This window comes from Mesoplodon bidens (assembly GCF_964165515.1).
Source record: "Mesoplodon bidens genome assembly, chromosome: 4".
NCBI lineage: Eukaryota > Metazoa > Chordata > Mammalia > Artiodactyla > Ziphiidae > Mesoplodon > Mesoplodon bidens.
In genome coordinates, this window is record NC_138160.1 from 73,709,633 (window position 1) to 73,735,331 (window position 25,699).

Consider the following 25,699-nt stretch of genomic DNA (forward strand, 5'->3'; position numbering starts at 1 on the left):
GACCTACAGAAGGTATGTTTAAAATGTTTGATTTTGCTACGAATATTTACAAGCCAGGAACAAGGAACAAAAGTTTGCAATTTCTAGCTTGTCTTAAAGAATCGAAGATTTAGCATTACAGATGCTGCCCCCGCTCACAGCCAAGGTACTGCTGTCCCCTTTCTGTGGGACTTGAGCTCTTTTATGCCGGAATCCCCTTCACTCGTTTTATTGCAAATGAACTGCTTCACTTTGTGCATTATGGCCTGTATAATTATATGAGTTCATTTATATACTAATTATACTCAACTTGGAGTGTTAAGACACACTAGTGTGGGGTCTGATCAGTGAGAGAGAAAGGAATATAGTCATAGAAACAATGTGATTTGTCCACCACGTGTTGAGAACTACAGTCCAAACCACTCGTCTAGCCATTAATCCTGTACTCTATGCCTATTGTAATGTCTCTTGCAGAGTTTTCTTGTGCTATAAATGTTAAGTGCCATATAAATGAATGGTATAATAATAAATGCTTGATGATTCAGAGGAGGGCACAATAATTTCTACAGTCATTAAGGCAAAGAATTTTAAAGTTGGGTTGAAATTTTATAAGAGAATCAAAAGCCTTTCAGATGGAAGGAAAATCAAAGGAAAAATGCATGAATTTAGGAAAGTACAAAACATATGGAGAGACTAGGATGGCAGACTAGTATATTTAAAGCTGAGACTCCTTCATTCCAGTAACTCTAGTACTCCATCAGGATTGGATGGAATCACAGAAATGTTAATACTAGAAAGGAACTTATGGGTAATCTATACTTGAAGCCCTTCTTGCCACAGATAACAACCAAGATTTTGAAAAGCTAGGTGATTTGCTTAATGTCACACAGCTAATTGGTGAAGGAACTGAAATTAGATCTTCCGATTTCTGATATTCTTCCTCCATACTTCCCTTCAATGTGAGTTATTTTCATTATAGGCAAGGAGAGGAAAATATGAGCTGAGTTCTGGATATATTATTTTTAATGACCTCAAGTAGCAGCTGCCTTTTCCTTTCATCACTCGCTTCCACTTCAAATTTTTAACCAGGAGTTAAACCATGAAAGTGCTAGGGGAATCTGAAAGAAGAACGAAGGGTTAAGAATGGTTGATGTATCATACCACTTTCTGCCATTACATTATTATATTTACCTCATTCAAAAGGGATCGGCTCAGCTTCTAAATTGTACATGACTACCATTCTCAGTAAGAGGAAGAAACTACATAATGAATTTTCAACCCTCTAAAGTGGACATGAAAAGAGGAAACATATGCTGGCAGCCAAGTCTCAGGCTCAGCCTTTATAATAATAAGGATCAGAATCTGAAAATAGTAATCAGTCTCAATATTGCTCAAAAGAGACTGGGCTGCCTCTGGCTTTCACTCCAAGTTAGTGATGCCTGGTTTACATCTGGGAATTTGAGACTGGCAGTAGAGCATAGTATTAAGATCACAGGCTTTGGATTTGAATCCAGGCTGTAGCGTTTACCAGCTAAGTGATAAGAACAATTTATTTAACTTCTCCAAGCATTAGATTGCACATATATAAAACAGTGATAAGAATAATTTCTACCACTCTCATTGAGTTCGTTGAGAATTGAATACCTTGGTTTGGGTTTCCTCCAGAGCAATCTCTTAGACAAGGATTTGGGTTCGAGTAGTTTATTTGGGAGGTGATCCCAGGAAACATGGTGAGGGTGTGATAAAGTGAGACAAGGAAGGGAATCCTACTGGGGAATCCTCCACTAACGGGCTAGGAAACTTGGAAGGATAGTTATCCACGACCTCTATTCCCCATTGGTTGAGGGTTACCCCGGGGGTATTAACTGTTATACACTTCTGGCTTACCCTGAGCACAGGTCAGGCACACTCCAGGGTCAGAGAAAGCCCTCACAGAGAAAGGTTCAGGGCTTGACATAAGAAGCTTTGGGTTTTTCCAGGAACTGTCAATGAAGGCTACAGGACCTCTGGAGGGGGCTGAGAGGATATGGGCAGGGCATTGACAGCATCTTCTATAGGGAGATAATGTGTTTGTCATGGTAGCATTTGGAACATAACCAGCCCTAGCAAATGACATTAGTTACTTAAAGTACAAAATACTAAGATTCCAAAGGGAAAGTCTTCCCAATTAAAAAGAAGAAGCACTCTTACCAAGGAGATGAGATGAATGGACTCAAAACAAAACCTAGAAGTCATCCTTCACTCTACCTTCCTCTCATCCCATCAATCTAATCACTTTAACACGTTCCGCTCTCTCTTCTCTGTCCCAGCAACACTCCTTAAAGCAGGCGTTTCACGTTTCTTGCTTGAATTATCAGGTAACCTTCTAACTGGCCTTCCTGCCAGACTCTCCCTTTCTTGCCCCACCACTACCCCACTCATCCCCTTCATTCAGGACTATGAGAATGCTTTTTCTAAAACCCAATTCAGAGGGAGTTACCTTCTACTTCACTACTTCAATGATTCACCACTTATTTGTGGGTGAAAATAAAACTTTTCAGCTTAGGATACAAGACTCTTCATGATCTAGTCCTGCTTACTTCTCCAATCACATTTCCCCTGTGCCTCTTAACTCCTAAATTCCAGATGTAAGAAACTTTCCTTGGTTCCTCATATATGCCACACTTTCTCATAATTCAGTGCCATTTTTCATGCTCTTCACCACCTTTCTTCATCTAGAAAACTACTAGTTTTTATTCAGGAATTCAAGTTGGGATCTTTTTATAAAAACCTATCCCTGACATTTACCCTTCCCTCTTGGTCTTGATCAGTGATCCAATAACATTTTTGTATATCTCTTAAAACTTACCACGTGTATTATAAATGTCTGTTTACTTTCTTACTTACTAATTAGACCAATGTGCTTCGGATAATCAGATACTGAGCATCTGTATTCTTAACAAGTACCCAGGGTGATTTTTATTCCTACTGAAATCTAGGAATCAATTTATTATACTAAGTGCTTCTTAAGGGAAAACATTTTTCTCTGTAATTCTAGTGCCTATTTATAGCACCTGGCATGTAGTTGGTACTCAATAAGCAACTCCTGGTTTAATAAATACTACTGTTTACATTTTGAGAATTTCCATTCTTTCACGGAGATTTTATCAGGTTGCCATCTATGGTAATATGACTCATTAAAAAATTATTCCCTGTACCAATGGTATTATAAAGTGGGAATCTCACTGGTGATCTGCCAGTCCTCCAGCTAAGTGGCTATTAAGTTTGACCTGTTGTTGCACTTTTTCACCCTTAATTGCCTTTAAACCTTTTCCATGAAAAGTATTTAGTCTTATTGGTTTTGTTAATGGTGTCTAGAAGAATAGTTCTCAAACTAAGATGTATCATAAAGACCTGGAGAGCTTGTTAAAAATAGAGCTTCCCTGGTGGCGCAGTGGTTGAGAGTCTGCCTGCCGATGCAGGGGTCGCGGTTTCGTGCCCCGATCCGGGAAGATCCCACATGCCGCGGAGCGGCTGGGCCCGTGAGCCATGGCCGCTGAGCCTGCGCGTCCGGAGCCTGTGCTCCGCAAAAAATAGATATGGCCCCAATCTCATAGATTCTACCTCAGTAGTATTTGAGAAAGGAGGGGCAAGGCTCTATATTTTTAATAAGATCTTGAAGAAGGAACTATCCCCTATAATAAATAGATCTACATATTATATAGACAGAGAAAAGGCTGACATTTCTACAGACTGCCAGACACATGTTTTATTTCGTCTAGACAAAAAGTGTGACCTGTTTCAGCAGAGATTGTCAACACACTTTACAAATAGCACTTGAAGTTTAGCAGTTCTATAATATTTTGCCTTGCTTGACTTGCCTGGTAACTTAACGTACCTAAAGAAAATACATTGTCTAATTTTTTTCTTTTGCTTTTAGTAGATATAAATGTAGATTACATACTTAATCTACCAGGATCCTTTGCTTTTATTAAATAGCTCCATGACAGCAAAATTGGAAATGTAGTCAAGGATTAGGAATGTGGTCATCCAGCTTTGGCTTGTGTGTGCTCAGATGGCTTCCTTCCTGCATGTAGCCGTCTTCCTAGATGCCAGAATCAAATCTTTCTCCAAACCTTGAGTCTGTGCTTTTTTCCATTAGAACCACAACAGGATCTGTAGTTACCTGAACCCTGACAACAATTGTGTGTGGGTTGGTTGGGAGCCTGCAGGATGAGAAGGAGTATACACAGTAATACTACTTCCTTCTTCTTCTTTTTGTTTGTTTGTTTGTTTTTTCCATCTACTGTCAGTCATCTTTCTTTTATATATATTTTTTCCTTGAAGTATAGTTGATTTACAATGTTAATTTCTGCTGTACAGCAAAGTGATTCAGTTATACATATATATATATTTATATTTATATTCTTTTCCATTATGGTTTATCATAGGATATTGAATATAGTTCTCTGTGCTATACAGTAGGACCTTGTTGTTTATTCACTCTATATAATAAACTTCTCCTTACTTCTAAACACTACTCAAGGGTTATATGGCAATCTGTGCCCCTGAACCATTTTTGGAATAGAAGGTTTCATCATTTCACACAGGGATCATAAATGGAGCCTATCTGTCCCTCTGTCTGGTTTCTGTGTCTCTCCTTTAGATTTTTACATACCTTAGAAGATGCCATGAAAAGATAGCTTTTCTCTTGTTTGTCCCAGGCTGGATGGATTCCAACATGATACTTTCCTGACCAAGGATGAGAAGGCTCTGCTAAGTTCAATGTAAACATTATGGTTCCCAGAGTATAAAGTTTGCTTTAAAAGTGGAATCAGAGTACTCAGAAATTTTTATTTAAAAATTCCCCTTTGAAGAAACCTGGGTATATGATGATCTGAAAATCCAAGAGGTACCTGGAAAAATCCCTATCACAGCCAGATGGAGTCAGAATATCTGCAGGAGCTATTGTCTCTCGTGCTGCTATTAGAAATGAAATAGTTCTTGGGACTTCCCTGGTGTCACAGGGGTTAAGAATTCGTCCTTCCCACGAACCCGTGTCCCCTGCATCGGCAGGCAGACTCTCAACCATTGTGCCACCAGGGAAGCCCGAAATACATTTCTTATAATCAAAATGAATGATAAAATAATATTTATTTAATGGAATATTCTTTTGTAGCCAATTTGCTGTAACGGAGCTATTTAATAAAAGCAAAGGCTCCCGTTATAAGAGCCTAGCTTTAGACCATGCTTTAGAGAACATGCTATTATAATTGTATTTAATGTATACCTATTTACTTTATATAGTTCCTTTTTAAAATTTGATTTGAACTATTAATTTTATCATTAATTTGATTTTATGATTTGGTTTAACATTTGGTTTGTGGTTTGTGTAACATCTGACAATTTATTCAGTGGAACATTGTCTTTTATTAATATTTTCTTCAAATTAGGAAAACATCTTTGCCTGTTCTAATTCATATTCTACAGAGCTTAATAATTAGGGAATATAACATGAAAAAAGGAGTGACAAAATCTGAAACAGTAATTTTTTAAAGTATATTAATAGTTGCTTTCTAAAAGCAAGTTTTTTCTTGTTGTTGTTTTAACTTAGGGCCACATAAAGGAACTATTAATGTGAACCTTCATGAGAAAAATTGTTTTACTGAATTTTTTCAATTAAACCACTAGATGGCAATATCTTTGTTTCTTTATGAATCCACTAGACAAACGGCTCTTGAAGAAAACACTCAGTTATCATATTTTTTTTAAAGCTCTGACCTCAGCTACCAAATTGCTATTCCTCAATTCTAAGGAAAGAAATACACAGAGGAGAAAACTCCAGTCCAGTTAAAGAGGACTCTATTGTATTTGGGTAGTAAATTAACGTCCTTCCTTAATAACCAGAGGTGTCCCTGGGTCACTGAGATGAAAACTCACTTTGAAGTTTGGCTTCACTTTGGAGCACACAAACGTCCAAGATTTTAGGCCTGTAAGGATACTCTGTACAGAAAGACAGCTGAAACAGTGTTCTTGAATCTTTCTTCATTTCTTACCACTAACTTTTTTGCTTTCTCATCTGATTTCACTATTTCTAAAATTTTTATTTCCCCTTTATGGATTAAGAAATACAGCCAATTTCTCTTTCCCCTTTATGGATTAAAAAATACTCCTTTGTGGAAGAGATTCCTTTACCACAGAAAAGTTTACATACTGAATGCCAAAACTATAGTCACTATACCTAAAATATTCTGTGCCTAAAATTATCACTACAACTAATTTTTGTATAATTTAGGTTTACATATTTAGTAACCTGTCTGAGTTTCTTTTTCATTTGGAGCTATTGAAATACAATAATCAAAATATCAGGTATTTATTTGCTAAAGTATTATGTTCAAAAAGAAAAAATATATTTTTTACTTTTATGTATATATAAAATGAACCCACATGAAAGATTTTATTCAACTTAATAATAATGGGAGAATCAGTTTAAAAGAAAATTTCAAAAACATACATGCATACACGCACAATCAGGAATGCTGGAAAGAACTTGCTAATAGATGCAAAACTGGTTAATTACCAATAAGGCAATAAAATTTAATGTTTGTGGTAATCTTTCCTATAAGGCAGAAATAAATTTTATATCTATGACACAAAATTAATTAATTTTCATTGATATGCACAAGCATTATTTGCTTTATTATTAGTTTTGTACAAGTTAATTTCTATGATATTGAGATGTAAAATAGCCTCCTCAGTAGAAAGTCAATCAAAGATGCACAACGTTATATAATCAGATAATCCCCAGAAGGTCTGCTAAGCTCAATTAACTCTTTTGCCTATTTCCAAGTAGTGGACAGTTTTTCCTAACATTACTACTTTTTTTTTTTTTTTTTTTTTTTTTAAAGAAGATGTTGGGGGTAGGAGTTTATTAATTTATTTCTTTATTTTGGCTGTGTTGAGTCTTCGTTTCTGTGCGAGGGCTTTCTCTAGTTGTGGCAAGCGGGGGCCACTCTTCATCACGGTGCGTGGGCCTCTCACTATCGTGGCCTCTCTTGTTGTGGAGCATGGGCTCCAGACGCACAGGCTCAGTAGTTGTGGCTCACAGGCCTAGCCGCTCCGCGGCATGTGGGATCCTCCCAGACCAGGGCTCGAACCCGTGTCCCCTGCATCGGCAGGCAGATTCTCAACCACTGCGCCACCAGGGAAGCCCAACATTACTACTTTTTAAAATAATTATGTTGCTGGGATGAGCAATATGGTTGCAGAAAGAGCCTTATTCCATGTGCTGCAATCTTAGGACAAACCACAAGGAGGCACTTTTTGCACTAGATTCCCTGCACAGATGGTGACCAGGACCAATGATTAAATCAGGCATACTGTCATTAAGTTTTGTAATAAATTAAGCAGACAATGGATTTCCTTTACTCTGGAAGTAGATGTCAGAGGAGGTAAGCAAAGAATTGTCCCTAAATTAAAAGAGAATAGAAATTACTTGTCTCTGACTTGGCTCACAATTTTGAGTGTAATGTGGCACCACAAAATATTCTCAAACCTGGAGATGTGTCACAATTTCTCCAGAAGTTAGATTTGGAAAAAAATAAAAGAATACAGTAAATTTCAGGAACTAAGAAAGATCAAGATTTGCAAACACGAATGCCTACAAGGGCAAGGCATTTAAGTAAAATGAGTCAAGCAGGCTGGATATAATACAGGACACAGTAGGGGAACTATGACAAATTGGGAAACTCATGCCCCATCTAAAGAGGGAGACTACTATGTGGGTCCAGCTGTATGAAAATACAGATCCCCAAAGGCCAGATTTTCAGATTTTTCAAGAGAAACAAGAAAACCATATTGTTATTTGAATTCTCCTGATTTTTTTTTTTTTAAATGCTGGCCACTTAACCAAAGTAAATAAATAAATAAATAAACATCATGTGTCTTCCCTTCCTCCCCCATAATTTGCCTAAGGGAATTTTCTAGAATCCTTCTCTCATGTGAAGGCTGTTGAAGGGGCAAGTTCTGAGAAGTGAGAGTATGATTGCAGAAGTAGTGGCAAGAATTGAGCATCACGGATGAGCAGGTCAGCAATAAGTTTGGGTAGACTACACACCTATGAGCCCATTGGTAATTACCAGAAATGGATGGTCCTTTAAAGGTTTAGACTTTTCATAACTTAGAAAAACCTAGGACATCAAAGACCACTTTTATCACTTATTGTCCTCCTCACCTCTCCCACCCCAAGTTGTCCAGTGCTGAGCTCACTGAAGGGAATCAATAAATATTTCCTCATTGAGTTTTCATTCAAATAAAAAGTCAAACAGAATGATCAAAATAACAACCTTAATTTTTTGTCAGCTGTTCGATAATTTAGAGTGTGTGTGTGTGTGTGTGTGTGTGTGTATTGTCTTAACTTCTTAAACTCAGTGGGGAAGAAAAGCATGAATGAATTAATGGTAAGATTCCAAAATGGAGCTGGAAATATACTATCGCCATCGGCCTCTTTACCCCTTAAGCGTTTCACAAAACTGTAGATGATGTGTATTTTAACTGGTCACAGCCCCTGTAAGGCCATATACTAAGGCCTCCACACCCTCTTGCTCCACCTGGAGACACCTGACCTAAACTGAACAAATCGGATTCTTTTTCTCAGACTTTTGAATACAGATACTGAGCCAATGAGTCAGAAGATGCTAAATACTTGAACTGAAAGGTCAGGGCAAAACATGAGAAAGAACAACAAATCAAAGCTAAGAACAAGATAATTTATGGGGGAGCAGAGATGCCACAAGTAAACAGAGACAAACAGAGTCCATAGCACTCTGAGGGTCCATAACACTCTGAGGGAGGTGAAAGGAAGTTGTTGGGTCTATAACAGTCTTTTTCCATTTTCCAGGTGACCCAACTGTATTTTGTTTTTCAAATGGCCAGTTTCATCCCTTTGATAAATCCCTCCTTTACTGATGCTGATTTGAGTGTGTATTTGTTATACTTGCAACCACACAATTTTCTGTCTACTAGATGCAGCACTGCCAGATGCAGGGAACTTGTCTTTGGCAGAATGGAGAGACCTCATTAATGTGACCTGAGAACACGGTGTGGTCTCCATGGTGATTCTTACAGTTGATTCTCAAGTACTTTTTATCATTTTTTTTGGTTTTTTTATCATTTTGATTCTGAGGTTAAATTAAAGTGTTGCTGAAGAGACATGAAATAGAACCTCAGGGTCAAATTGAGTCTTCCTTGGCATTTCCTCTGTAATTCTCTCAACACAATACATTTCTGTTAAAAATATCATGATGACTGCTAGGCTTACGTTTAAAGGTTGTAATTTTTGCAGTTTTTGCCATAAGAAATACCATTTAAATATTTAAAATTTAGTTCATCTTATTGTCTATTTAATGGCCAGATATTTCTAAAAGCTTGAAATAACCTAAATAGTTCAATGGAAACAAATCACCTAAAAACAAATGTATTTCTCCTTGATTCATTGATCAATGGTTCAATTACTTTTTTTCCCCTTTCCCACTGTCTCATTTTTCCCAGTACCTTACCAGTTTCTACATAGCTTGATAATATAGAACACACTCCCAATATTCTCTATTTGTGTATTCATTTGTCTATTCCCATAGTACAACATATAGTTCAGTACTAGGTACCTTGTAAATGTTAAATAAGCAAGAATTGAAATGAATTATAGAAGATGCATAAATCATAGTTTTTTAAAACATCTTTTTTCAAGTCTTTTACTGGCAAGTAGCTTTGTAATTATATCTAATTATACCAACTATGTGGACAGTTATGTTATGGATAATTAAATTTCATTATTATTATTTTGCTATGAACTTACAGTATAGCAATAAGAACAAATAGACTCCTCAGCTTCTTTACCTCTAGTAACAAGCTTCATTGTACATTAGTTTTTACCATCAGTAAATAAATATATAAATATTAAATGATTAAAAGGGCAGCTTGAGAGACATCATGAAGATGATGGCATTTTTGATAGGGAAGAATCAGGATAACTGAGTGTTTGAATCTGAGTACCTGTGAGAGAAATGGGGAAATCAAGAGAGTTGGTTTTGTGGCAAGACTGTCTAAGTCAGAGTGATGATACAACTATTCCTTTCATGATCAGTGACAACTTTTATTGTTATATTCTACACTATTGGCACCATAAATAGTTATTTTATCAATATTACACATAAGAATCCAATCATTTGGAATAATCAGGTCTACCTACATTGAATAATTCTAGCCTAGAGCAAAAATTGGTCTGAAATAGCCTTCTTTTTTTTTTTCCCCTCCGTTATTCATTAGATAAATATATTACTGAGCACCTACCTTGAGCATGTTTGTCATATTCAAAGAACAACAAGGGGGCAGATGGGACAGGAATTATGTGAGCTGGGGTAGAATGGGAAGAGATCAGAGAAGTAAGGGGGTAGATTGGTAGCAACTTATAAAACTACATAAGCCATCATTAGGACTTAACTTTCATTTGAAATGAGAAAAAAAAACTGTTAAAGGTTTGGGGCAGAGGAGTGATGTGATCCACCTTATGAATTTTATAATGTCGCTCTGGACACTTGTTGAGAAAACACCATGGGGAGCCAGGCAGGAGAAGGGAGACCAGTTAGAATTTGTTGTTGCAATAACTCAGGTGAGATTTGATGGGACAAGGGTAACAGTGGTGGAGATAGTGAGAAGTACTCAAACTCTGAATTTGAATTAGATTTTGAAGGCAGAACCAATAGGATTTGTTATAAGTGGAGTGTATCAGTTAGGAATTTAGAACCTATATTCAGCAATTAGGAACAGAACTCTACCTAGACTGTTTTATTTTTTTTAATGTAAAATAATCCCAGAAGTAGGCCATCCAAAAAGGTGTGGTGGCTCTCTGTGTCTTCTATCCAGCTAAGTCGGACCTTTTAAACAACCTTTCCCAAAGTCCTACAAAATATTAACATTTTGACTTATAATTCCTTAGCTAGAGCTTAGTCACAAGGCTATGCTTAACTACAAGGAGTGTCTGGGAAATGAAGTCTCTCAAGTGAGAATATTATTGCTCCCTGCCAAAAAACCCTGAGGTTCTGATACTAAGGAAATAGGAAGAATACATATTGGTGGTAACTAGCAGCTTCTGCTACATGGGTATGAGATAAACTGAGAGGTCAAGGATGACCAGAAGAAAAGGGCTTTTACCCTTCCTATGGCATGGACCCTTTTAGCCCTTGGTGAAGCTTATGAACCACCCTCTTAGAACAATGTTTTAAGTGTATGAAATGAAATGCATAAGATCACAAAGGAAGCCAATTGAAACATTGAAATATTGAATATTATATTGAAATATTGTTATCAAAACATTAGAAAATATGTGATATATATGCTTCTTCATAATTGCTCCTATAATTCAAAGCAATGATAAGTATGAAAGATATTTTGAAATTTCTGCAACAACTGTATATGATATAAAAATATCTGTGATTTTTATTGGTGACAATGTCACAGATACTACTAACACTACTGTGGTTTATTGCCTATGATCATAAATGAAGGAAATATTAAATTTTAGTTATAGGTTCATGGTATTATAGGTGTAAATTTTTCCAAGTTTATAGACTCCATCACCCCTTGAGCCTTCATGAACCCAAAGTTAAGAACCCCTTTCCAAAAGAATTTTAGCCTGTGCAACTGGAAGGGTATAAGATGCCATTATTGAGGTTTGAGAGAAAAAAATCCAAAGTCCATTTTTGGACATATTAAATTTGTGATGTCTATTTTACTAGTTAGGTTTAGATGCAGTTAAAATAACAGAAAAATTCAAGCTATCAGTGGCCTACATAACATTAACACATAAAGGTCTGAGATAGGCAGTCCAGAGTTGGCACGATGGCCCCACTATGTCAGTAACCCAGGATCCTTTCATCGTGTTGCTCCACCATGTTTTTTCATTCCTAAGTTTCCTCTATGGTCCAAGATGGGTTTTGGACCTGAATCATTATATCCATTCTAAATGCGTAGAACAGAATTCTGGCAAAAATGTAAATATTTGTTGAATGAATACGATAGAGACACAAATATTGTAGTCATCTTCCCAGAAGTAACAGCTCAAGTTTTAAGAGGAGATGAAATTTTTAAGGAAGAGAAATAGTTATGAGTGTGTGTATACACACACATATATGTATATATAAAAGCATATATATTTGAGATTTTTCCTTAAAAATCTAATTTTTATAAAGAAGTTTTGTTTGTGTATATATACATTCACATGCAAAACACACACACACACACACACACACACAGCGTGTAGAAGGGTCTGCGTTTAGAAGGGTTCTACACTCAGCTTAATGCTCTGCCATTGCCATCTTGAAACTCTTTATAATTTCTGAACAAGGGGCCCCACATTTTCATTTTGCACTGAGTCCCACAAATTAAGTAGCTGGTCCTCTGAATAGGCTTTTTGTTTTGGTGATCCAAAACCTTAGATCAGTCTTGAGATTGTACTTTGTCTGCTGGAGAAAACAAAACCATGATAAATCTTGAGCTAATGGTCCTGGAATACAAATGGTGAATCACAAGTTTTAACTCCCACATAAAGTCTTAGTTCCCAACAGATAATACCTATGCTAAGATACACAAATAGAATTATTACGTAGCCAAACACATACCTGAATAAGCACATATATTGACTTGATGGAATCTAGATTAATACCGCTTTTCTGTATTCACAATTTGCAATACAGGACAAAGAAATTCAACTTCCTTGCTTGTCAGAAAAGCCTCTTAAGTGGAATTCCAGGTTTTGAACTATTTAATCTTTAATGGATGACACCAAAACATAAAGTTATAAAACAACTTGACAGTGAAACAAAAAGACTGGTGGCAGATAAGTTAAAAAAAAAATTATTGACAGATTATATCACTAGAAATGCAGCTGGTTCTAATCTGCATTCACCAGCTACTTTTTCCTCATTCAAGCACAGCCTGCTCTTCATCCTCTAACCAGCCAAGGTGACTGTCACTGTCAGTCCCAAATATAAAGGAAGCCAGCTTGGAGAAATGTTTTGGGCATTTTGCCTAGTCTAAGAAAAGAAAAGGAGATGACCAAATCGTCATTTGTCACAACTGGATTTTTTTAAATTTAAAAATATGTTGATTACTTCAATCCAAAAGACCCTGGATAACTTGGAAATGGTGGAAAGAAAATATGAGTCAACAGATCTATTGCTTAAAGTTACCTAAACTGTCATTCAAAATTTCAGTATAATAATATTTCTAGCAGTGGTTCTTAACCCATTCTCTGAGCATCAGAATCACCTCTGGAAATTTTAAGCACTCAGATATCCCCGCTTTTAAAATTACAGCTCATCAGTTATACTTTTTTAATTGGTTTGTGTGCATCCTAGGCATTCATATTTTTAACACTTCTACATGATTTATATGTACAGTCAGGCTGAGAATTGTTATTTCTCTCACTTTTATATAAAGATATTAAAATATCTATTTTCCTATCACCCAAATACCTCTGGATTTTTTTTTCTTTTTCTTTTTTAAATTGTAGGGCAGGTCTGGGATGGTCTGACTTAAACTTTAGAGTTAATAGTAGACTTGCAATTTACTTTTGGTGAGTCCTATGATTACCTGAGAAAGATAAGCAGCCATCTGCAAAACAGCTACAGAAATCAGTATGTTTTGAGCTGATTCACACAACTTTAAAGAAGGCTTATGCAGCATAGCATGCTCCAGGGTGAAGAACAGCAGGATTTTATTTAACAATAGTCAATGGACTTCCATGCAGTGCTGGGAAGGCCACTAACTGATGTGATAAAAGTTCAACTACTTGGACACCTTGGGAAATAAAGCATTTTGGGTGGCAATTTTCTGGATAGCTGTATGTTTCTTCCTTTAAGCTTTAAAACCTACTTTAACCATTTGGGATACAAATAGTTCTCAACTGTGTTACAGACTTAGTATTTTCCTAAGAATTTTATTCAGTATAATTTAATCTTTTCTTTTTAATACAGATTCTTAATCATTATCAACTATTATGGAGTAATCAGTCAAGAAATTGTAAAGAAAGGTAGAAATGGTGAGGTGAGCCAGGGTTATCCAAGGTCAATAGGACCTGCTTTCTAACTTGAAGGTCCAGAGAATCATTCTTATCATAGGTGTTGTTAAAAGATAAACTGAGGCATATTAAAAATGTTAAGAGTTTATTTGAGCAAAAATCAATTTGAATTAGGCCGCATCCAATCTAGCAGATAGAAAGGAGCTCCAGGGGCTATACAAAATGAAAGACTTTTATAGCCTTAAGGGAGCAGGAACAAGGAAGTTATACTAGGCAAAAAAGCAGGTGGTTATTGCAAAGTTGCTTTTTTTTAGGGGATTACAGGGATCTATCAGGCAGATTACCTAACTAGTGGTGATCAGGCAATTCCTGATTGACTGATTTAAGATTCCATTTCTGGTAGTGCTGAAACTGTACTTAAAGTGTCTTGGTTTGGTGACTTGGGGCTTAGAATAAGCAACTCCATTTTGGGCCTGTTGTCTTGTTTTTACCATAGCCTAGAGCCATGATCATATAAGATTAAACTCATACTCACTGGGGGGAGGGATAGTACAAGAATGCCAAGTTTGTAACTCTAACTCTCTCACACTGGAAATACTGATGTTAACCTAGCACGCTTTTGCTAATCTTCAAGCTCCAAGGGAAGCCAAATAGACTTGTATCCATCATACAAGCCAAATGGACTTGTATCCATCATGATAGTATTACAGAGAGCATTTTTACAACCCTAAAATTCCTTTCTGCTCCACCTATCCATACCTGCCCCGGACCCCAACCCCTGGCAACCACTGATCTTTTTACTTTATCCATAGTTTTGCCTTTTCCAGAATGTTATACAACTAGAACCATATAGTATGTAGCCTTTTCAGAATGGCTTCTTTCACTAAGTAATATCCATTTGAGTTTACTCCATATCTTTTCATGGCTTGATAGCTCATTTCTTTTTTTTCTTCCAGTTTTATTGAGATATCATTGATATGTAGCACTGTATGAGGTATACAGCATAATGATTTGACTTACATACATCATGAAATGATTATCACAATAAGTTTAGTGAAATCCATCATATCATATAGATACAGAATTAAAGAAATATAAAAAAATTTTTCTTGTGGTTAGAACCCTTAGGACTTACTTTCTTAACAACTTTGATATATGACATACAGCAGTGTTAATTATATTTATCACATTGTAATTATATCCCTAGTAATAATTTATCTTATAACTGGGAGTCTGTACCTTCTGACTGTCTTCATCTAATTCCCCCTCTCCCACTCCCTGACTCTGGTAACCACAAATCTGATCTCCTTTTCTATGAGTTAGTTAGTTTGCTTGTTTTTGATGTATAATTGACCAACAACACTATGTTAGTTCCTGTTACACAACAGAGTAATTCGATATTTCTATACATTTCAAAATGATTACCATGATAAGTATAGTTACAACACGTCACCACAAAGATATTACAAAGTTGCTGACTATATCCCCCACAGTGTACATTTCATACCCTTGACTCATTTGTTTTGCATCTGGAAGTTTATACCTATTAATCTTCCTCACCTATTTCTTTCCCCCCTTTCCTCCCCCACCCCGAACCTCCTGTTTATTCTCTGTAACTATAACACAGTTTCTGTTTTCTTTTTTCATTTTTTTTCACTTAATTTATAATGATATTTTATTTTAAATAGTCACAACATCTGACACTTCAAAAAAAGATACCACTAATAAATAACAAAAGTAGAAATATCAAAGTTACAACAGACATAATGTTTAGCTGAGAATCACTTCAACAGAGTAAGGCTCTTAAGATATCAGACAAACCAATACTTATTTGGAAGAAGGTGTGCAACTTTCTTACTGTATAGGCTTACAGACAAGGCCCTGGTTCCATGTGGTCAAGGTTACAGTCATAAAACCTAAAATTTTAGCACAATTGTGCTTCAGACTAAATTTTCAATAGTTGTGCTCATCTACACAGGATGTTATGGACTGCCCCCTGCAAAACGTTACAACTTGAAAGACTTCTTTCAAGCATTACCAGTATCCAATATGTATACATTCTTAACATTTCTGAAAATAGAGCAAAATTAATAGGTGCTGGTATTCACATCTCACACCTCAGGTTTTATGACTGGCAAGTCTTAATGCTCCTAGACTTTGGGGTGTACAATGTTGCAGTATTTTAAATTTGTTTAGGTAGAATGTAGGGAAAATCAGGATCAAATGGACATTCATTTCTTGACTGTAGCACCATTAGCCCTCAATTAACTCTTTATAGGGAATGATTAAGCCATCCAAAACTAAACTGATAGTTTTTATGTTAAAATGCTTCTCCATACTAGTAACACTTTGAAGTCACTAAAAACGAAGTATTTACCTTGTAGAGGAAACACACAGAAATGAACTGACAAACAGAAAAAAACAAATTATGAAAAACACTAATCACCTAAATGGATCCATGTCCACCCTTTGTGTCTACTTCATACATTCTACTCACCCACCCCGCTCCAGAAAAGCTTCAGGTTATTACGTCCCAAAGCAATGTATTCTTGAATTACTTTTAGAGAGACAAACTGCTCTGTAGTGTATAAGCTACTTAGGTCTACACATTCTAGGGTGATGCACTTCCATTGTCCTAGCTCTCAAATTTGGAAATCTGCTCAGGTTCAGTCTCTTTTTAAAACCTTTCCAAGTAAACATAATTAGAATTTGGGATCCCTAGATTCAAAGACAGTACAGGTTATATGATACCTCCTTTTTTTTGGATTAAATAAAAGCCACAGGATTCTGTGTGGCTAAACACTAAATCTGAATTATTCGTGTCTGGCACTGAGTAAACATATTTATAAATTCATTCAGCTGGACTTCATTAACTACTTCAGGTTCTGCAGGGTTCTTCTGAACCTTTGCCACTGCAAAGTTTATCCCCTGGGTTAATCCAGCTTGGGTAATATTAGCAACCTGGACCATGCAACTTCGAATCTTTGCAAAGGGAGAGACTGCTCTGCTGCTACAGCTCTCTGAAGGAGAAGGAGTTCTATGAAGCCTTCTCTCAAGTTCAAGTGTGCCAGATTCAGAGCCGGGGGTCTTTTGAGATACAATTGAATGAACTGGTTCAACTGACAAAAGATGTGGGCCTGCTGCAGAAAAAGACACATCTAATTGAGATGGTCGAGAATGTATCTGTTCCATTGATTCAAAGTGAGTTTCTTCGTTAGAAACTCGATTGGTCATTTGATTTCCTTCCCCACTAGCCTGCTGAGAAATAGACCTGGTTTCTGACAGCTGGGTCATTTTGTTTTATGCATCTTGAACAAATCTGTGGCAATAAATATCCACAGGCTAGGCAAAGCCAGTCAATGTGTGTATGTTGTCAGCAGAAGGACTTTTCTTCAAAGAAGACGCATAGCCTTTTCCAAGCCCACTTTCATGAGCAGGAGTAACCTCTGAAGGAACATGAATGCTAATTTCAGTGCTGCTAATAGACTGGGATGGACTGCCTAATCAAGGTATTGAAGCAATAATACCACAACTAGGAAGAACATAGTCTACTGGCCCTACATTCTCTAAAGAGTTTGCTAGCTGCCTGTCTTCATCAGACTTGGAATTTGTAAGGAATTCATCAGAGTGGTATGAGTCATTATCTGAACACATTTCCCCGTCTGACTCTGCCTGGGCTTCATTATCCATCACACTAGTGTTTTCCGTGGTTTCAAGACTACTATCTGATTTCCAAAGATTTACTTTTAAGTTTGGTTTTAGAAAGTTAACTTTCATTTCAGGTTTTGTAAAGTTTCCTAGCTTTCGTAGAATGCCAATATTTACATTGGATTTGGTCTGTTTCACTTTTTGATTTAGAGATGAAAATTTGCTCATTAAAAAATTTTCCCCTGGGCCAAAGAGCCTTGGTTTTGAGATCTGATGCCAATGATGTCTTCATGAGGTTTACTGCTCTTCCTCTCAAGCTTTTTCTCTATTATAGGTACATCTAATCCCATGGCTTCCTTGGTGATCTGCAGCATCTCTGCAATGCACTGAAGGGTATCTTTTCCATCCTCTTCTGCATTGAGCATTACAGCTCTCAGGGTGTGGAAATAGCCGCTTGCTTCTTTATATCTGTAGTGCAGTCGCATGCAGCAGAACTCTGCCTTACCAAAAAGAATAGGTTCAGGACCTATTTCAATTTTTTCCAGGTCTTCTAGACTTAGTCGTTGATACTGGTTTACCTTGTCAACTTCATCATCATAATAGGCCACATAGTAGGCAGAGTTGGAAAGCAGTAACAGCACATCCACGTCTCTGTGAGCAGCATCAATGAGGGTGCACTCTTAAAACTGTCGCTTGAGCCAAGCCAGAAAAATTACATCATGACACGTATTTTAATATGAAATAAATTTTAAACCTACTAATTAGTGTTACTTTATCTTAGCTTCTATTCTGACACTAATATTTACATTAGTCAGACATGATCTCAGTCAAAAGCATTATGTCCAGAATGAAGAGCACTTGACAACTTAACAGGCAGTGGAGAAAAATGTCAGCCCTCCCCACGCCCACATTTTTACCAAAGTGTAAGCTGCAGTAAATACTTAATTTCCCTCCCCTCTTAAACAAAAACAAAAACAAAAAACCCCAAAAAACAAAAACCCACACTTTTTCTTTTTAAACCCGGACAAGAAAACCCCTTTCAGGGCTTCCCGGCCCCCCACGCCTGCAGCTTGGAAGCAAGGGCTGCGCTGCTCGTTTTTCTCTTCCCGCCATTCAGACATCCCCTCCTTCCACACGATGAACACGAACCCCGCCAGCACCACAGGCAGGCCCACCACTGCGACAATGGTCGCGCAAAAGCCACTGTCCTCAGGGGACATTAACAGGAGGCTTTGGAAAAGCAGTAATTTTCAGGAAAAATACAACCCCACGGGAACTTTAACCAGAAGTCCTGCAAAAAGGAGAAAAATCTTGAGAAGTCTTCGCCAGGCGGCCGCCTTCGGGCTTGGGCTCGGCAGCGTTGCCCGGGGCAGTGTCGCCTGCCGCTGGGCGGTTGGAGGAGGCCGGTGGGAGCGCGGCACCTCGTCAGTCCGTCGGTCCGTCCACGAGTGGAAGCTCAGTCAGAGCTGCCTGCACCAGAGCTAACACCTGCAGCGACTGCCTATTTTGTTTTTTAAGACTCCACATATGAGTGAAATTTGCCTTTCTCTGTCTGACATTCTCTCTCTGATTTTGGCATCAGGGTGATGCTGACCTTGTGGATTGAGTGCAGAAGGGCACCTTCTTCTGCAATTTTTTGGAATAGTTTGAGAAGGATAGGTGTTAACTTTTCTCTAAATGTTTGGTAGAATTCACCTGTGAAGCCATCTGGTTCTGGCATTTGTTGGTTAGGAGGGTTTTTTTTTTGTTACTGATTCAATTTCATTACTGGTCTGTTCGTATTTTCTGTTTCTTCCTGGTGCAATATTGGGAGATTGTACATTTCTTCTAGGTTTTTCATTTTATTGCTGTGTAGTTGTTTGTAGTAATCTCTTATGAGCCATTATGTTTCTGTAGTGTCAGTTGTAACTTCTCCTTTTTCATTTCTGATTTTATTGATTTGGGCCCTCTCTCTTTTCTTCTGGATGAGTCTGACTAAAGAGTTGTCAATTTTGTTCATCTCTTCAAGAACTAGATCTTTGTTTCTTTCACCTTTTCTATTGTTTTTTTAGTCTCTATTTCATTTATTTCTGCTCTGTTCTTTATGATTTCTTTCTATCTAATAACTTTGGGTTTTGTTTATTCTCCTTCTTTTAGTTCCTTTAGATATAAGGTTAGGTTGTTTACTTGAGATTTTTCCTGTTTCCTAATGTAGGTTTGCATGGCTATAAACTTCCCTTTTAGAACTGCTTTTTCATTTGTCTCCAGGTATTTAAAATTAAAATTTTTTTTTTTTTTTTTTTTTTTGGCTGCGTTCGGTCTTCGTGGCTGCACACAGGCTTTCTCTAGTTGCGGCGAGCAGGGCTACTCTTTGTTGCAGTGTGCGTGCTTTTCATTGTGGTGGCTTCTCTGGTTGTGGAGCATAGACTCTAGGCACATGGGCTTCAGTAGTTGTGGCACACAGGCGCCATAGTTGTGGCTCGTGGGCTCTAGAGCACAGGCTCAACAGTTGTGGTGCATGGGCTTAGTTGCTCCACAGCATGTGGGATCTTCCTGGACCAGGGCTCAAACCTGTGTCCCCTGCAATGGCAGGCAGATTCTTAACCACAGCACCACCAAAGAAGTCCCTCCAGGTATTATTTGATTTCCTCTTTGATTTCATCAGTGATCCATTAGTAGTTTAGCAGCATATTATTTAGCCTCCACATGTTTGTATTTTTTGCAGTTTTTTTTTTCTGATAGTTGATTTCTAGTCTCACAGCACTGTGGTTGGAAAAGGTGCTTGATATTTCCATTTTCTTATACTTACTGTGATTTGTTTTGTGGCCTGGCATGTGATCTGTCCTGGAGCATGTTCCATGTGCACTTGAAAAGCAGCAGTAGGTGTTGCTGCTTTTGGGTGGAATATTCTATATACATCTATTAAGTTCATCTTGCCAACACATGTCCTCATGGTAGAATGACTCCCCCAAATGGCTGCAGTCAGTGTCTGTCCCAATGTGATCTCCCATTGCCTCCTTTCTCTCCAGGAGGCTCTCCAAGATCAGCAGGGAGGTCTGGACCCAGGCTTCTTTCAAATTACTGCTTCTGCCTTGGGTCCCAAAGCATGTGAGATTTTGTGTGTGTGCCCTTTAAGACTGGAGTCTCTATTTCCCAAAAGGGTCTCCCAAAAGTAAACCCTGCTGGCCTTCAAAGCCGAACATTCTGAGGGCTTGTCTTCCTGGTGCAGGAGCCCTGGGCTTAGAAGCCCAATACAGATCCCTCACTCTTTGGAGAAAAACTCTGCAGTTGTAATTATTCTCCTATTTGTGACTCGCCCACTGGTGGGTACAGGTATTAATTATACCACATCTCTGCCCCTCCTACCTGTCTCACTGTGGTTCCTTCTTTACATTTTTAGTTGTAGAAGATTTTTTCTGCTAGTCTGCTGGTCCTTCTCATCAATAGTTGCTCTGTAGATAATCTAGTTGTAATTTTGGTGTGCCTACGGGAGGAGGTGAGCTCAGGATCTACCTACTCTGACATCTTGGCCACTTCCAGATAGCTGATTTCTCTTTTAGCACTGAATAATATGCTATTGTCTAGATGTACTACAGTTTATCCATTCATCTACTGAAGGACATCTTGTTTGATTCTACGATTTGGCAATTATGAATAAAGCTGCTATAAACATCCATGTGCAGAATAAATCTTTACTTAATTTGGGTAAATATTAAGGAGCACAATCAGATCATTTGGTAAGAATATGTCTTGTAAGAATGTGCCAATATTCTTCCAAAGTGGCTGTATCATTTTGCATTCTTACCAGCAATGAATGAGTTCCTGTTGCTCCACATTCTCACCACCATTTGGCGTTGTCAGTGTCCTGGATTTTGGCCATCCCAGTAGGTCTGTAGTGATATCTCACTTTTATTTGCACTTCCCTGATGACATATGATATGGAGCATCTTTTCATATGCTTATTTGCCATCTGTATATCTTCTTTGGTGAAGACTGTATATTTTTTATGTTAATTTTATATCCTGCTACTTTGTTAAATTCTCTTACTACTTTAAGTGGGTTTTTTTTCATTTATTTCCATTTATTCTTTTAGTTTTCCATAAGATGCTGGCTCTTGGTGTATATATTTAAACTTAAGAGTAGAAGACTTTACAATTCCATGTGTGAAGGTGCTAAGGAAAGGAGGCTCAGCAATTGTGCACTGCATTGTAGGGTAATCTCACAGGAACCTTTCTTTGGGGACTCTAGATTCAGTATCACTAGGTCTTTTCTTTGGGGAGTCAAATTTTTAAGAAATGGCTCTTAAAATCTACTGCCTAGAGGGTAAATCTTGGTTGCCAGCATTCTTTAAGCTAGGTTAGAGGAGTCTGGGAATGTGAACTTTTAGTATACAAACTTCACTGTACATAAAGCTTTGCTAAATCCCTCTCTTTTTAGTATAGGACCCTGGCTTAACAATGTCTAGTTTCTTTTGAGTAGAGATCCTATTTTATCCTCCTCACATAATAATCCTCTAGTCAGGAGCAGATCCCAGTTTTGCAGGGTCTGAAACTCATGAAATTTAGGGGCTTTGAGACAGAGAATAAAAAAATAACTTAGTTTAAAAAATTAAAACCAACCAAAAAATGACCATTTGAACACATTTCTTGGGCCCCTCCCAGGGCCTTGGAAGGGACCCATGCCAGTGCTAGGCTCTGAACCTAAAGATTACTTAATTTCATGGTTAATCTAAACTAGCCTCCGATATTCCTTGAGGTGGGGGGAGAGGAAATTGCTTAGTAGTATAGAATTAGGGGGGATTTGATTTAAATTGCAAACAAACTTTGAAGCAAAAAGACTTTCACTCCAAGTCCTAGAGGTACCTGCTACTATCAATTTCTAAGCCTTTTTAGGGGGAGTTGTGTTGTAAAGGATTGCTTCTTTGCTTTTCGCATTTCTGTTTTCAGCTTTCTTGTGTTTGCCAAATTAGTTTTTGTTTCTCTGTCAGCTGTCCAATGTCCAAAATGTTGATGCTGTTGGGTCCTTTACATTCTTGCTATTCTTGTTAGTTTATGCCACTTGAAAAAAAAAAAAAAAAGCCTTTCTTGTCATTTTACTGAGTTTCAGAAAGGGGCAGAAGTTAAGGTGTGCTATACCTGCCATTCTTAACCCAAAATCAGAATGTGCCATATCACACTCCAAAATGGCCCCCCAGAATAGCTGGAGGACTTTACACTCCTAGCAGCACAGCATGAAAATATCCACTTACCTTACCCTTGCCAACACTCCATATCCTCCACATTTCTCAATCTGGTTAAACTATCTCATTGCTTAAATTTGCATTTCCCTGATTACTAGTGAGGTTCAGGATAGTTTTATGTTTATTGGCCTTTTCTGTTTCCTCTTCTATGAATAACCTGTTTATATAATTTACCCATTTTTCTAATAGGTAGCGAAGGGTATCAGAACATGCCACCCCAAAATATATCACTGTGGCATGCTGATTAAGCTGAAGGCAATTGAGAAAAAGCAAATACAGAAAAGGCTCTCTGACTTCCCCCTTACTACCCAAAGCAGGGCATAAAATTTCCCTTGAGAAAGATGCCCTCCCTGTACCAGGACAAGGAGAACATTCTTATCACTGGAGATGGGGATCCAACATCAAGATTAACCTGTATAAAAAAAAAAATCCATTAAAATAACCCTGGGACTTCCCTGGTGGTGCAGTGGATAAGAATCTGCCTGCCAATGCAGGGGACACGGGTTTGATCCCTGGTCCAGGAAAATCCCACATGCTGTGGGGCAACTAAGCCTGTGCGCCACAGCTACTGAGCCTGCGCTCTACAGCCCGTGAACCACAACTACTGAGCCCACGTGCCACAACTACTGAAGCCCACACACCTAGAGCCCGTGCTCTGCAATGAGAAGCCACCGCAAGGAGAAGCCCTAGCACTGCAACGAAGAGTAGCCCCCGCTCGCTGCAACTAGAGAAAGCCCGCGAGCAGCAAAGGCCTGACACAGCCAAAAAAAAAAAAAGTTGTATTTCATTAGTTTACACAGTTTACCAACCCTAGCTCAAGCCCCTTTTTCCTGTCTCATCATTCTCCAGTTTGTCATTCTTTGCTAAAATGGTATACATGCACTCAAGCCTATCCATTCCTTTGGGTTTATATTTCATATATATTAACCTCTGTGTACATGTAAAAATATTAACGTCAAAAAAATTTGTATGCTTTGCTCCTGTTAATCTCTTTTGTAAGTTTAATTCTCAGGCCCAGCCTCAGAATCTAAGAGGGTAAAGGAAAGGTCTTTCCTCCCATACATTAGTTTACCTTTTTCTTGTTGATTTGTAGGCATTCTTTGTATTTGTTTTAAAATTTTTTTCTGTTACATAAGTTAGGAATATTTTTAAATTTCTCTCCCTCTTTAACTTTCATTATGACATCTGAGTTCTAAGACATTTTAAATTTTGATATAGTTTGTTTTTTGTTTCTATATAGAAAAGATCTTCCCTATCCTAATGTCTTAAACATGATTAAAATTTTCTTTCAATACACATGTGATTCTGCTTTTTACATTTAGATGTTTAATCCATTTGGAATTTATTTTTATGATGGCAGGGGCCTTTTTTCCCACATCAACAATTGAAATATATATTAAATAGTCCCTCTTTTATCCATTTATTTGAAATGCTATATTTATTAATTACTTAAGGCTTATACAGGTATTATTCAGTTTCTGGGTTCTCTATCCTTGCCTAGGGATTTACAGCTTATTTCTTACAAGCTTTTCAAAACTGCACTTCTCATAGAAAATAACCTTGCAAGACATTAAATGGAAATTTGCTAACATTATAAAAAATACCAACTATAGATTGAAATAAAATGTCCACTTTAATAGTTATCACATAAATGTTTACTTACACTTATCTGAAAATTATAAGAGGACAATTTGTGCATGTCACATTCATATTACTATCCATATAAGAACAACGACACATAATCATTTATTCAACTATACCAGGATAACACACAAGGTTTTGTTTGTTTTAGACTTCTCAGTTACAAGGAAACACCAAATAAGGAAACTGAATTTCCAAAAATTAAGTTATTAACAAAGTGAATAATAAAAATTATTTCTAAATGTCTTAGGTTTTGACAACTTTGAATTATACTTACATAATATTATTTCCCCAAACCATAAATTACAACAAGGGTCACTGTCAGGCTGAAAATATATATTTTTAAAGCTTCTTTAAAATATGCTATTATGCTTTAACATCACTTGATTTATTCTTGGCACATGTGGCATCTTGAAAAGTAAAAATACACTTTGCCAGTTTTATGTTATTGTGCAGGTATAAGAGAAAGAGCTCAGTTTGGGAGGCAGACAGACCTGTGTTCAGTTACCAGCTTTATCCAAAGTTGTGTTAGGCTGGTCAATTACTTCTTGGCACTGGGGCCAGGATTAAATTAAATAATGCCTATTTTAAAATGCATAGATAGCATGGGCACTAAATGAATGATGCATCCTTTCCCTAATTTACCCACATTGAAGCCATAGCAAAATATCACAGTCATGTTTTGGTACAATTTTAAAAACCAGGAAAAAAACTGGGAAATTTAAAAATAAAATCAATGTGCTTTGAAAAAATAGCACTTTTAAGAAATAAGGAAAGCCTTCATCAGGTTTAAACATTTTTCAATAAAACTTAGTGCCTACTATAACCTGATTTTTTTTAAAAGTCCTAAAATATGATAAAATGGTCAATGGTTAAGGACTTTTGGTTTTCTCTTGTGCTATTGATATAAAAATAATGGCTATATTTAAGGCTCATTAAGTGATATAGTTTGTAGTTGCCCTGAACCAGATCTATGTTCTTGATGTTACACTATCAATTAAAACAGACCTACTGCCTTGAATGACTGTCATAGAGAAATTCCCAAGTTATTCTTCATTTCAACAACCATGGCTTCCTTGCTGATTTTAAGTAAGGGTTCATTTTGTGGCATGTGGCAGTACAGCTTGTCTGTCTTAAGGATGATTCTTATATACACAATC

General features: G+C 37.3%; 1 protein-coding gene and 1 pseudogene across 2 annotated transcripts in view; one reads left to right on the top strand and one right to left on the bottom strand.

The window, feature by feature from the left end:
• Positions 1-25,699, top strand: part of POLR3G (RNA polymerase III subunit G) — a 95,426-nt gene that overhangs the window by 16,218 nt on the left and 53,509 nt on the right. The gene's annotated exons all lie outside the window — the stretch shown is intronic.
• LOC308616488 (phosphatidylinositide phosphatase SAC2-like) lies at positions 16,457-18,360 on the bottom strand (annotated as a pseudogene). Its single transcript has one exon. The product of its transcript is annotated as a phosphatidylinositide phosphatase SAC2-like (transcript).